Consider the following 14830-nt stretch of genomic DNA (forward strand, 5'->3'; position numbering starts at 1 on the left):
CCTCAAATTGGACGGGGACAAAGCCCTGCAATTACAAATCTGCTACTCTAAATATGTTTGTCACGAGAGATTTATTAGGAACGCGAATCTTTGAAGAGAAAAAACAAAAAAGGTGACAAGCGAATTTTTATGTGGAAAAAACCCTTCTAAATCAAAAACGGAAAAAATCACAGTGCCGCACTAAAAAATCTCTTCACTATCAACAAATCGGGGTGCCTCTCTCTCGGCCGGCCTTAATTCTCTCTTTTCCCTCGTACCCTCACAAGGCTCTCTTTTTCAACTTCCATGGAGGGAGCGGTTTAAGCTAGATCTCTCCATCCCCTTCTTCTTAAGTTGTTTTGGTTCTTTGTTTCATTTTCTCGTTTTCCTCCCATTTGGGAGCTTTCTCTTTTGATTTAGTCTAGATCTCAAAGTTTCTCTCTCTTGTTTTGTGGAGATATCTATCCCGATCTAATCTAGATTTGGGGGGTTTTTTGCGTGTATATTTTCGGAGTTTCGCTTTGCTCGGATTTCGTTGGTGAACAAATTCAATTTTGAGAAAGATCATATGAGCTTCAGAAAGGTTTTTCTCTTAAAGGAGTAAGATATATGCTCATTCAACAATTTCATTATGCTTGGTGATGATGTTGGGAATGCCAATCATGAGCACACACCTCCGAAAGGCAAAGCTGTAGCATTAGATAAAGTTCTCGATGTGTGTTCACTTATCAAGACGGATTCGGTGATCGGCCGCCGATTTTGGTGTGAAGAAGTTATATATGTGCTCTTTGAGTGTGTGACATATAATCTCGTTCTCATGATTTCTCTGGTTATCTAGAACTTATTTTGGTTTGAAGTTGCGTGTGATTTGTCTCGGTTTAAAGTTGTGCTCTTGGAACAGAGATGTTTCTCCATTGTATTTCAATCGAAGAAGTGAATGAAATATTTTTTTGACCAAAGAAAAAAAATCTCTTCACTATCAAATTATTTTCTTTATTCTGTCTATTTGATAACTAATTTCGTGAATTGATGTCTAATAATCTCATGCTAGATTAGTATCGGACTTTGAGGCACTTTGGTAGCACTTTTCAAGCAAAATTTTCTAATTCTTCATCACGGTATCCTGAGACTGTTAATATCTGCGCCACCATCTATTGCTTCATGTTGGAAATGTTACGAATGCGAAGAGAGAAGGGAACCGGGTGCGGCGGCGAGAACGATGGTTTCGACATCGATGGCAACAATGACGGCCGCATCTACAAATGAAGGCTTGGTGAATGATCGAGCTCAATATCTTTCTTGTGGTGTTTTTTTTTTTTTTTCTGTCATATCTCTAACTTTCATCTTTGTCTTTTTGCCGACCACGGAAGTCGAACCTCGTATCTATGCTACTAATGTCCCCCAATCCCTTTATCAATATGGTCACAATGCCTATTGCCCATATTTCTTGTGATTTCAATTGGTCTCAAAATAAATCTGTTTTAAGGCTCCGTTTATCTTACGGAAAATGTGGTATTTCTAAAAAATATTTTTCAAGAAGTCTTTTTAAAAAAAATGACCATATTTTTCGGTGTATTGCTTTTTATTCTTTAGAATTTGATTTTGCCAATTTATTTTCTTTTATTTATTGTTTTATATTTTATTTTGTTTTATTGTCTTCTACCTTTCTTCTTTGGCTGGGCATTGCGTTGTCATCTCCCTCTTCCAGCCATCCATCATCATCATCTTCTTCTTCTTCTTCAGCACAGAAAGAAGAGAACTTTCATAGGGCCGCCACCTCGAGGAGCTCTAGGATTGCGGCAATTGGCGAGCGAGTAGTCTCTCGGATTTAGAGCCCGGCCATACCTACGATCGGTGATCGATAATCGGCCGTCGAGCCTCGCCACTAGCGGGCAAGGCTCGAGTGCACTAGAATCCCGCGGTTGAGCCTCGGCCTCGCTCGAGGCGGCGGCGAGGCGAGCTCGAGGACGTCGAGGTCGAGCTTATCGGCTACGGTCTAGCTCGTGCCTTGTCGGCTTCAAGCGAGATCGAGCCTCGGCTGCCTCGGCGAGGCTTCTTCTCGTTAGCCTTCATCAAGGTTTGTAGTCGGCAGAGGAAGAAAGTGGAAGGAGCCGCAATTGAGTGGAGGAAGATGGAAGAAGGAGGGAGAAGGGGAAAAGGAAAAAAAAAAAAAGCAAAAGGACACCTGGAATGCCAATATTTGCATACGACGCTTACTTTGATGCCTATGTTTTTTTTTATATCACTTAAGTGTCAAATCGAAGAAAAAACGATAACTTAAACATCAATTCCGGTAAAGAAAAGAAATCAAATGTTGTCTTGGCGAGGGCTTGCATGACCCTCGCTACCACCGCCCACCACTGTCGGCAATGTGTGGTGAGGGTGGAGGATGGGCAGCGGGGGTTGCCAAGCCCCGACTAGTGGCCGGCGACCATCTCTAGTGGGCGACGAGGACTCAACCTCACGGATCCGGGTGAGGTGGAGCCTCTTCGGGGCCGGGCAATGCCGGCCTCATTCGACCATGGCGAGACCAACTTTATCCAACCACCGGCGGGGGTCGCCGGCCCATTCCCACCCTCGTCAACCATTGTCGACGGTGGTGGGGCGACGGCAACGAGGGCTATGCAAGCCCTCGCCGCTGCAACCTCTACTTTCAATTTTTTTAGCTTTTTTTTTAATAATTTTTTGTGAAACTCACAACGCGTCTATTTGCAATGAGATTTGCTTAGGGAAATAGAACGAATAATGCAATCTTTTTTAAAATTTTTGCCTTTTTCTTTTGCTGACTGGGATCCTCCCGTGAGCCACGTAGACGCCATATAAGATTTCCAACGACGTTCATTGGAGTTGGCACTCGAATAATTATTTTTCAAAAAAATTAGCACTTGAGTGATAAAAAAAAAATATTGGCATCAAAATGAGGGTAGTATATAAATATTGACACTTTAGGTATCTTTCTGCCGATTAATTTCAGACTGCTTGAAATGACAAGAAAAATGTAGAGCTCGATCATCTTTTGCAAAGCCTTCATTTGTACATGTTGCCGTCATTGTCGTCATCGATGTTGAAACCATCGTTCTCTTCTCCGGGCCCAAGCCCATTCTTTTCGCAATTCTAACGTTTCCAACATGAAACAATTGATGGTGGCAAAGATATTAGCAGTCTCAGGGTATCCGTGACGAAGGGTGAAAAATTTTGTTTGAAAAGTGGTACCAAAATTGCCTCAAAGTCTGATTAGTGTCCCTAGTTCGCACTCCTCCAGATTCACCTTCATTGTTTCTACTTCTTCCTTTACACGTTCAATTTTTGCGTGCTGTGTACTTCATTTCAAGGTTTAACTCATAGCTATTGTCATTACAGGCAGGAAAGATAATTCCACAATTAATAAATCAAATTGCCAAGGACGAGATCGGGCTTTAGTGTATTGTCGGTTTTGAATTTCTCATTAGTATCTGATGAGGCTGCGGTGCCGAGTGGGCAGTTGGTATTTTGTTGGTGCTTTAAACCCAACATTACGGATGAGGCAGGACAAATGTCGACTCAACACAACACAACTTCAAGAAAATCCTCCTTTAAGTTACTCCCGGATATTAGTGCCCTCTTCTTGGCACCATACTAGGAATGTGAGATGTGTTTGGGTAGGACGAACAGCTCCTCGAGTTTCAAGGTGACAGTAAATGCTCGTTTGGACCTGAGCCTACATGTTCCGAATCCATCAAGGTCATTGATCATGTGGTTCCCAAGTGTGGATCCATGTGATCAACAATCAAGAAATATCTAGGTTATTAGGATTTTTTGAAGATAGTTTTTGTTTATTTCACGAAAAATGAATGACCTAAAAAATATTCTTTAAAAATGATGGTTTGTCATCGTTTGAAATAATTAATCAATTAATTCATTCTTCTCAACCATATAAATGGTCATTTTTAAAAAGTTATTTTTCTAAATTATTCATTCTCTATCAATCAAACTAAGGATGAATAAGTCGGACCGACCGAATCGGGAACCGCCTAAACCGATGGTCCCATTCCCTATTCTAAATGGCAGCGGTCTGTTTCCAGGTTCTTAAAATTGGAACCGGTGTCTGGGTGGTCCGGTTCCTGATTCTAAAGGTATGTGACTAAACCGAACTGCACGGACCGGACTAATCGATTTTTTGGTAAAGCACAGTCCCAATGGAGGTTCAAGTGGTATTCAAGGAATTCATTAAAACATCTTGTCCCACATCAAGAGGGAGCCCCATTTTGAGCTCGCTAATATATCCAGTTGTACCTATCTTCATTTAAAAGTTTAAGCCAATAAGTTATGGACCAACTATGATATATACATTAATTCTCCGATGTGAAGACTCCCATGTGCATCCTAATAATCTGTCCCTCATGTGTGAGCTCTAGTGTTAGGTTTACTCCATTACTACACCACAATGTCCACCGGCCAAGAAACAGCGTTGGTCACTAGATTCCTTCTTTAAGATATTCACCAAACACCGATGTATATTGGGAGTGGGCCACCAATCGACCATCATTAGATGTGCTCCCCCTTAATTTAAATATCTTTCCGTACTAATATATCTCAACTTAAATCTCCATCAATGTCCTTTGGGCCAGCGTTGCTACACCACAAAGCCCACGGGCCCGAATACTGGAGATCGCCAAGAGAGAACCCAAGTTCGAGCCCGTTGGTATATCCAGTTAGATCCACTTTTACTCAATAACTTAAGCCAATGAGTTATAGGCTAATTAGGATATATTAACTACTCAACACCGCATCAATTCTTCGATGTAGAACTTCTCTAACCAACTCACATGTGTATCCTAATAATGATGTGCTTTTTTAAACTTTTCCAATGTCTCTTTCCATAATTCTTGCAGTTTGTGGTAGATGAATCAATCAATTATTTCAAGAGCCAATGAAAGTCTCCCGGTATCATATAAGATGCACGAGATGCACATAGTATAAAGTTCAAGATGTTCACGTTGAGGCAATAATACAAAACATGCACAACCATGTTGAAAGATTTTTGTAATTATCCGCATGAGAGTCTCTGTTAAATGCATGCTTAATAAAAAGCTCAAGCGCACAATCAGCACTCACCTCCTTCATTTCATAATCTAAAATTTGAGACTTTGGTCTATTGATTCGCAAAACATCTTTATTTCTAATTGTGATCAAAATTTTAGATTCCGAATAGAAAGTACTATTTCCAACTAATTTCTCCACTTGTTCATTGTTATCAACATCATCAAGCACAATGAGGACTTTTTATTATTATTATTATTGAGTGCTTCTCCCATCCGCTTCAATCCATAATCAAGCTTGTCAATGCTCCTTATTCCTACCGGATGGCTAGTTTCTAATAGCAAATTCTTTTGCAAGTCAACTTAGCCATCGGTTCGTGATAACTTCGCTCGAACATTTTCAAGGAAAGAACAACACTTTCCAAAATGAGAAGAGAACTGATTGAATACGACCTTGGCGAGAGTTGTTTTACCGATACCACTCATGCCATAAATTTTAATGAGTCGCACACCAGTGGAGTTGATGTCTAATATTCTGCTTGCCGCTATTGCTTGATCGACGAGTCCAACTAAATGTTCAGTCACCAATCTATGTTTGATCTTCAACTTTTCCATGACTTCCTCAACTATCAACTTGATCAATTCCCAGTGGCCACTGCAACAAAAAGCCATGTTGATGTGGGAAAAAATTGGAAATCACCATTTCCTAGCGAGAAGCGATGTTCTTCAAGCACGGTATAAACTACAAAATGATCCGATAAGTAATGGAACCATAACAAAATAGAAATGATCTGCTAATGGACCATATAGGAAAACCAATGAAACTCTATGGGTCTATGAGAAGATTGTGGAAACAGAGAACGTCCGACGTCGTAATATTTGTATAGACAACATAGCTGGCTTGTGGAGAAGCCGAGGAATCAAGACGTTATTTTCTCTACTCTCTTCACCATTCCCATCGATCCATCTTATATATGTATATGTGCAAAAGTTTGAAAGGACGTGGTTATTCTCAGCTTAAGCAGATCCCTCTCTCCCTCTCTCCCTCTGACTCGTTGTTCTTTGCAAACAAAGATGCCGCGTCAACACATCATGTTGTGATATTAACGCGGAGACTAATCAGGATCTTGCAAATAAGTCAATGCGAATCAGAGAATCGCAGTTATAATCGCTCCACACGGTCGTATTTTCCATGCCCATGTTATACTCAAATCAAAGCTTTTACGATTAAAATAACTCAATTGGATATAAAAGCAGCTCACGCGCAAATCTACTGTGCTTGAGGCTCCTTCGTACGATCAAGAGAACGTCATAGTGCGTTCACCTTTTTCAGTCTTCGCGAGTGGTCCTTCTCGGAGCCTACCGTGCGCGGCTCTCTGTTGGTCGAAACCCCACTTGCTTTTGTACGGTCAAAAAACCGCTCTTTTCTTTTCCAGCGAAGAAAGAGACGTCCAAGCCTTCATATTGGGAACCTTGGATGATTACGAAATAGCCACCGTACCAAACAAAGGAGATAAGGAAAAATTTTTAAAAAAGACCCCGAGTGTCTTTATTTTTGCAAATAAAGATTTAAAATAAATTTTATTTTAAATAAAAATCTAAAGTATACTTATTATGTTAAAAAAGAATTTGAAGTGTATATTGTTACAAATAAGGAGAGCCTGAGTCACTTTAGTTATGGGCATTTTGGTCATTTACTTTTTTATTTTTCTATTTTGAAGAGATTTTGAAAAAAACAAAGAAACATAGGCGAGAGGTCCTCCCGCCTGATTATTTGTTTTTTTTACACTTTTTGTTTTTTTTGTTTTCATTTAATTTAACAAAAATTAGAATTTATATTTTTACAAAAATACCCTTGATCGAGCAAAAAAATTTGGCTGGCTAGATCATGCCCTTATTTGAAAAAACCATAGCCATCTCGAGCCATTCTTTGAAATGATGATGGCACTTCAAGCTCTTATTTGAAAAAAAATGAGGGTATTTGCGGCCCTTTTTTGAAATTTTCCCAGGAAATAATAAAGCAACAATACGATTCCAATAAATATCGAGTTTTGTAATAGGCTCAAATTCGAGACATAATTTAACACATCACAAGGTAATGATGGAGCAGTTATTAGAAGAAAACCAATGAAATTTTATGGCTCTATGAGAAATTGGTGCATCCAGAAAGTCGTAATTTTATTACGATGAAGGTTATAAGATCGAACGCTATTGGTCACGGATTTAGTACTTGTGAAAACGTGCATATGCCCGGAAGCCATGTGCAAAGGTTCGAAAGAACGTGATTATGGCATGAACATGCGTGGAAGCCAAGGAATCAAACTTCCATCAATTCATAATTTTACCTCGTTCCATGTATTTTTTACATTTTTATTTTCGTTACACAATTTTTTTATTATTTATTCTCTAATGATCATCTTTTTCTTTATTTTGGGCTAATAAGGGTAACTTACCTGTCGAAATAGACAAGAAAGTTTCCGGGTTATGTAACAAAGATCAGTCCTTGTTTTGTTTCTTTTGAATTAGGAGATGCTTCTGGGAGTCTTCCCTGCGGGTCCTTCCAAGAAAGCTTCGAAGTGTGACATACCTAATGTCAACACCTAATGAAGAAAAGTTCTGAAAAAATAATGTTCTCAAATTTAGACTCCGTTTGTTTCACAAAAAATAACTTAAAAAAAGTTTTCTAGATTTTTGGCGTTTGATTCGCGAATAATAAGCTAGCTAAGGAAAACATTTTCCACCCATATCGAAAACTCCTTCACAAGTGGGGAAAATGTTTTCCTCTTTTTGAGAAGAGAAAAACATTTTCCCATCCCTTTGCTCTACCAATTACTTCACATTCATTTTCTTTTATATTTTTTAAATTTTAAATTTTCTTCTTTTCTTTATTTTATTTTCTTCTTCCTCTGTTTTGGCAAAAAAATATATTAAGCACCAATATTTGTGTACGACACTCACATTAATCGGATCATGCAATGTGTTGTACTATTTATTATCGTGTGTATTAATGCTGTCGAGAAATCCCTTTGACTTTTAATTTTCTATCAAAATAACAGATATATCAAATTCTTAGTGAAACGATATTTTACATGTAAAGCACAAGATTTAATCCTTCCCATCTAAATCCGCACAATAGACGCAAAAATTCAAGCACTTCATCCATGCTTTGGATTTTGATAATGGTAATTTTCGTAAACTCCTCAATTCCTCTTTTTAAAGGGAAACCCTACGTATCCTTGTAAGTTACCACGATATTTATAACCAAAAGCCAAAAAGAAAAATAAGGAAAATTATTTCATGACCATACAGTCATCTTACAAAATGGACGGTGCAGTTTCATAATTTTTGGCCAATGAATTGGTGGGGTTTCCACTATTTTAAAAAGTAACAAGATGAGATTTAATTTTTTCATTTAATTTTGAAAAACATTAAATTGATAATATTCAAACAATAATTAATATATAAAGAATTCAATAGCAATTTTTAAAAATAGCAGATATTATTCTCTGGTAAAAAAAAATGATGGATATTGTTCGGGTGTACTGGAGCGAAACAAAGTGGTTGCGTTCATTCCTTCCCACTAAAACAAACCGCTATATCATCTCTCCATTTATGTCCTCCCCAAATTAGACAAACCCTATCGATTCAAGGCAAAAGGACACATCAAGTGCCACGGCGCTCACTTTTGGTGCAATTTTTTTTTTGTTACTTAAGTACAAAATCGGAGAAAAAATAATCTCTTTAGTGCCAATAGCAAAAAAATTCCGGTGACCTTATTGGAGTTGACACTTAAATAATCATTTTTAATAAAAATTGACACTTAAGTGATCTCTACAAAAATATTAATATCAAAGTGAGTGCCTTACATAAATATTGACAATTAAAGTATCCTTTTGCCGGTGATTTATGGTTTGATGTGCAATTGAATATACGTGTCCGGGATACATTTCAACGAACTATACATGTGAATGTCTTTGCATTCTGTCAAACGTTTCAACTCAAACTTCGACAAAAGGAGTTGTCTTAGCTTGCAAGTCTTCAACCAGCCCCCTTTCTTGACATTTTTCTTCTTCCCAACGTTGTTGCCTTCTAGAGAAATGGTAGCCTCCATTTTTACCTTTATCAGCCACGGTTTTCTGACTACAAGTTTTCATACATGGAAAGTTGTTATAGCTTTTAAGAGAGAGAAATCGGATGGAAAACAATCGAGAAGCTTTAAGAAAAGATAGGCTGATATTCTTTAAAACGAACACAAATTTTAGGTCAGGTCCATTACTAGCATGAAATCAATTTGAGGTCATGCAACTCCGATCTTAGGTTTGATAAACCGAACCCGAGGTCGAGCAGCGCAAATTGAGCTCGAGCACCAGCATCAATGGAGGTTGCGAGGAACCAAGAAGATGAAGAATCCAAAGATAAACAAATAGAAAATTTTAGATTTCTCTAAGAGTATCCGATCGATCTGAATTTCCACGTCATAGGGAGCGAGTTATTTCCTTATCATCCCGAAAACGCTGTGGTTTGATTGGTTTTACTTTTCCTATTCACCCCACAATTATTCCCTTATGACGTGGCCTCTTTCTCATCGACCAATATCATTCCAGCTTATGGTCTTCGTTGTCAAAAAGTGCCATTCTCTCAACCACCACGTGTTGACCTGACCCCTTCCTCCGTTAAGAACATCGGGTCCGAGACAAGGGGAGGGAGAAAGAGAGAGAGAGATCTGCTGAAGCTGAGCAAATTATTGCTATGGCGAGCTCAGACAAAGAGAGAGAGAGAGAGGGAGAAATATCTGCTGAAGCTGAGCAAATTATTGCTATGGCGAGCTCAGACGCAGGAACGTCGTCAGGAAGCGATTATCAAGTTTTCTTGAGTTTTAGAGGGCCGGATACTCGAATTGGATTCACGGACTGCCTCTTCGAGAATTTGACCGAAGCTGGAATTTGTGTCTTTCGAGACGACGAAGAGCTCCGCGTCGGTGAAAGGATCGATGGATCACTTCTACGAGCGATCGACAACTCTAGGATTTACATACCCGTCTTCTCTCGAAACTATGCTTCGAGCCCATGGTGCCTCCGCGAGCTCGCGCAAATCATGGCAAGTACCTTCAAATCGGAAGGTAATAAAACGATTCTGCCTATTTTTCTCGATGTGGAACCTAGCGATGTTAAGTTGAAAACCCCACTGTATCGCGATGCCATTCTCAATCTGGAGCGCGAGAAGAAGTTGAGCAGTGAGCAAGTCGATGCTTGCAGAGAGGCTCTCATGGAGGTTGATGCGATAAAGGGATGGGAAGCGAAGAAGTACAGAGGGTAAGTTAGCTAGATACTCGTCTTCCCAATTTTACCTAACACTCAATCGTAGATTTGAAAATTAGGTTATGATTGAGGTGGGAGTTTTATCATAGTAACACTGACCGATGAACCTTTGCTACGTCTTGAAAAAAAAGTGAAACTTCCTAACATGGATATCAATAGCTAGGTAGCCACCAAAAAAAAAAAAAAGGAAAAATTCATTGTGGGAAGTGGGAGGAAATGCATTGTTTTTAACCTAACATTTAAGCTTTCAATACATTAAACATTTTTCCTCATTTCAAATGCGTAATATTTCATACATCCATTTTGCTCGAAAGTCCCAAGATGGCTAATCTCGTGTATGCAACCAAGTCAAATTTCGAGTCTTGACTTTTAGAAGATCACTACTAGATTACGTCAAGGTCTCACCACTTATCAAATCATTTCGTAGTTTATACGATCTTTGAATAAAATCCTTTCTAGTTAGGTAATCATGATTTCATATTTTCCCCCACTAAAATGTTTTTCTGTTGTATCAGCCACGGGGAACTTATCAGATTGGTGGTTGAGGAGGTTTTGCAGAAGTTGAAGATAAAACATAGATCGGTGACTAAACACTTAGTTGGAATCGATGATCATGTAGCAGCTTTAAGCAAATTATTAGACATCAATTCCAATGGTGTGCGACTCATTAAGATTCATGGCATGGGGGGTATCGGTAAAACGACTCTCGCTAAGGTCGTGTTCAACCAACTCTCTTCTCATTTTGGAAAGTGTTGTTGTTTCCTTGAAGATGTTCGAGCGAGGTCATTAAGAACAGATGGCTTAGTTGACTTGCAAAAAAAGTTATTGTCTGAAATCGGCCATCCTTCGGGAACAAAGGGCATAGAGGAAATTGACCATGGAATGAAGAGGACTAGAGAAGTACTTTGCAAGAAGAAAGTTCTCATTGTACTTGATGACATTGATAACAACGAACAAGTGGAGAGATTAGTTGGAAAGAATACTTTCTATTCGGGATCCAGAATATTGATTACAACTAGAAATAAAGATGTTTTACGAATCAATACACAAAAGTGTCAAATTTTAGACTATGAAATGGAGGTGATGAGTCTTGGATGTGCACTTGAGCTTTTCAGCAAGCATGCGTTTAACAAAGACTCGCCATTAGATGATTACAATGATCTTTCAAGGGAAATTGTATGCTCTCTTGGAAGACTTCCGTTAGCTATTGAGGTAATTGGTTCGTTCCTCTACCAAAAACCGCAAGAATTATGGAAAGAGACATTGGAAAAGTTAAGAAGAGCACCTCACGAGGATGTTTTTGGAAAATTGAAGATCGGCTATGATGCCTTAAATTTCAAGCAACAACAAATTTTCCTCAATATTGCAAGCTTTTTCATTGGTGAAGATAAGATGAATGCAATCTACATGTGGAAAGATTGTGAGTTTTCCCCGAATACTGGAGTGGCTATCCTTATTAACATGTCTCTGATAAAGATTGTGGAGAACAATAAGTTCTGGATGCACGATCAACTTAGAGATCTTGGAAGGAAGATTGTTCATCAAGAAAATCCAATAAATCCTAAGGTGCGGAGTAGGATATGGATATGGGAGGAGGGCCTTGAAGTACTAAGATCAAGGGAGGTAAAGCACTTATAGAGAACTAATTAGATTCGGCAATAAATTCCACTACATTGACTTAGGATGATCTATTTAATTTTGTTTTTCCTTTTCCATTTTCTAATCCTTTTGCTCTATGAGATAGAATACTGATATTAGTAATTTCCCATTTCTCATTTGCAGATGAACAATAACGTTCAAGCACTATCGCTTGAGACATCCGGCCGACCTCCCCATAATGTCATTGTTCGAAGTGAAGAGATTGGAAGGTTTGAACATCTAAGATTTCTCAAATTATCTGGTTTAACCCTTGTTGGTGATGCAGCAAATCATCTTACCAAATTAAGATGGATTTCTTTGAGTTGGCCTCCGCAAATCAATAAATGGCCCACCATGTCCCTAAAGAATGTAGTTGTTCTTGAATTTGATGTGGTTGACTTCTTAGATGATTCGAGATTACGAAGCTTAATTAAGGTGCGTAATACCTTTATTTCCACTTCAGTTTCATAGAAAGCAATACTTTGATTGTTTATCTATTGAATATTGCATTCATTTTGACAGATGGCAGCAAAATTGAAAGTTCTTTCTCTTAAAAATTGTTGGAACATAACTAGAACACCAGATTTCTCTGGATGCCCTAATTTAGAGAGGCTTACTTTCGAAGATTGTTCCAAATTGAGGAAAATTGACGGCTCTATTGGGATGTTGAAGTGTCCGATAGACTTGAAGATTAATCGCTGCAATTCTCTTAAACATTTGCCTGAAGAAATCGGAGACTTAGTGAATTTGCAGTATTTCTTCGTAGCTGGTAGTGAAATAAAGAAACTCCCAGGTTCCATATGGAAGATGAAATCATTACGTGAGTTGCACTTTCAAGTCGATATTTATCGGGAATTAGATCTAGCAAATTCGTGGGAGTTGCCTAGTGCTTGTCGGAATGCTTCAGAATCCGGAAGTGCTTCAAGTCAATAGTCGCTCTTTAAAAGGTGAACTTGCTTTGGGGATCGGAAGTTTGCCCTTTCTAAGAATCCTCAATCTATCAAAGACTGGTACTACTGGAATTCCAAAGAGCATCAACATGCTTCCTCGATTGCAAAGAATCGAGTTGGTGGACTGTCATATGATTCAAGAGTTGCCGACGCTCCCAACAAGTTTGACTCATCTAAAAGTGTCGTCCGCATCGTTGTTAGTGATCGCGGATCTCGCAAACTTGACTAATTTGGTTGAATTGGATCTAAGTGATGTTGGAGGGCATGTACGTGATAGATTTTCCCCAGAAAAAAGAGTAGGGGAAGAACTTCTTCCTACCGGTGAGTTAGGGTGGATTGGGAAGTTATCCAAGCTGACCAAATTGAGCATCAGACTTCACAAAGTCCCTATTCCTACTGAGATGGCTTCCCTTCCTCTGCTAAACGAACTTGCTTTGTTCGATTTGGATCTGCAAACCTTTCCGCAACTTCCCTTATCTCTGCAAAAGCTGAGCCTTCATAATGTCAATGTAGTTGGCTCACTCTCTCTGAACCTGAGAAATTTGTCATGTTTACACATCTGGGTGTCTCCAATGCAAGAAATTCAACTTGATGGGCTTCAACTTCCACAGCTAGAGGAGTTGCACGTGCTAGATTGTGGAGACCTCGGGAAATTGAGGCTATCAAGAATGAGAAAGCTGAAGGAAGTCAAGGTGGGCTATTGTCCAAAGCTAGTTGAGATCCAATTTTCTGCGGTGTTCGAATCACTGGAGGCATTGTCTATTGAAGTTTGCGAGTCCTTCGAAAGGATAGTTTACGAGTCTGCTGTTGAGTTGATTAGTTGTGAAGGGAGACTAATCTTCCCATCTCGAGTCTTAAGTAAGTTGCGTAATCTCACACTGTGGACATGCCCTAAGATACTCGGCATTCAAGTCGTAGGTGCGTCGGAATCGTGGGAAGTCTTCAAACTTTGGGATTGTCCTAATCTGCAAAGTCTCGGTGGTTTAGCAAACTTAAAGAACCTCAAGGCCTTAATTATCGTGGCGTGTGAGAGGCTACGGGTTGTCGAGGGCGTCGACGAGTTGGAATTTCTGGGCCGATTGGAACTTTATGAATGCGGATCTTTGGAAAGGTTGATTGAAGTGTCAACCACCAAATTGCCAAATGATTGCCAAGTAATTATCCGAAGATGCAGGAGATTACGTGGAATTAAGGAAAGATTCGATGGCTCCGTCCAGTCCTTAAGGCATTGCAAGGTGAATCTCATTCATTCTCTCTTCTTCTCTTTTTGATTTTTTTAAGGTGGACTTGTAATAATGCTGAGAAATAAATATGAAAAAAGAAAACAATCAAGCCATCATCCATTAATATTTGATCTCACTTATTTTCAGCTCGTGTTTTCTCATTTTCTTCTCTTTCTTTTTATTGTATATGAGAAAGTTCTACATGTGCACCAAATTAATTTTCAATGTGTTTTCTTTCTAAAAAAAAAAGGTGGATGATGTATTTCTGCACCCTCCCCTGTTTTTTTGACCTTTCGGACATTTATTTTTGTGGTCGTCGATGCGTAGTTTGAGTCTTGGTTTTAACTTTTACTATAGTCTAAAGTTGATTCCGTACGTAAAAACTTATTAATCTGGCTAAAATTACGGACAAAACAAGGTTTCTTCAAAATCGGGTAGATGGCTTCAAGATATAAAATGTGTGCAGTTGGTGATATGGGAAATCGAACTCGTGCGATGCACATAATCCATGTACACAATTTCGTTCCTTTATTATTATGCGAGTCTCATTTGATTTACGATATTTTTTATATGATATTTCTTCATCTCATATAAGAATCTTTCCTCGTATTCCTATCTCAACAAATGCTGTTAAAAACTACACAAGTGACTTTCACCCGTATCTTTCGTGGAATTTAGAACGACTTCCTCGTCTATTTTCTTGT

The 14830-nt window shown here is 38.8% G+C and overlaps 2 pseudogenes; both read left to right on the plus strand.

Annotated features, from left to right (window-relative positions):
* The window catches only part of LOC115733990, a 126316-nt pseudogene that overhangs the window by 57813 nt on the left and 53673 nt on the right, over nucleotides 1–14830 (plus strand).
* On the plus strand, nucleotides 9636–14174 carry LOC125316476 (annotated as a pseudogene).

This window comes from Rhodamnia argentea, chromosome 9, assembly GCF_020921035.1.
Source record: "Rhodamnia argentea isolate NSW1041297 chromosome 9, ASM2092103v1, whole genome shotgun sequence".
NCBI lineage: Eukaryota > Viridiplantae > Streptophyta > Magnoliopsida > Myrtales > Myrtaceae > Rhodamnia > Rhodamnia argentea.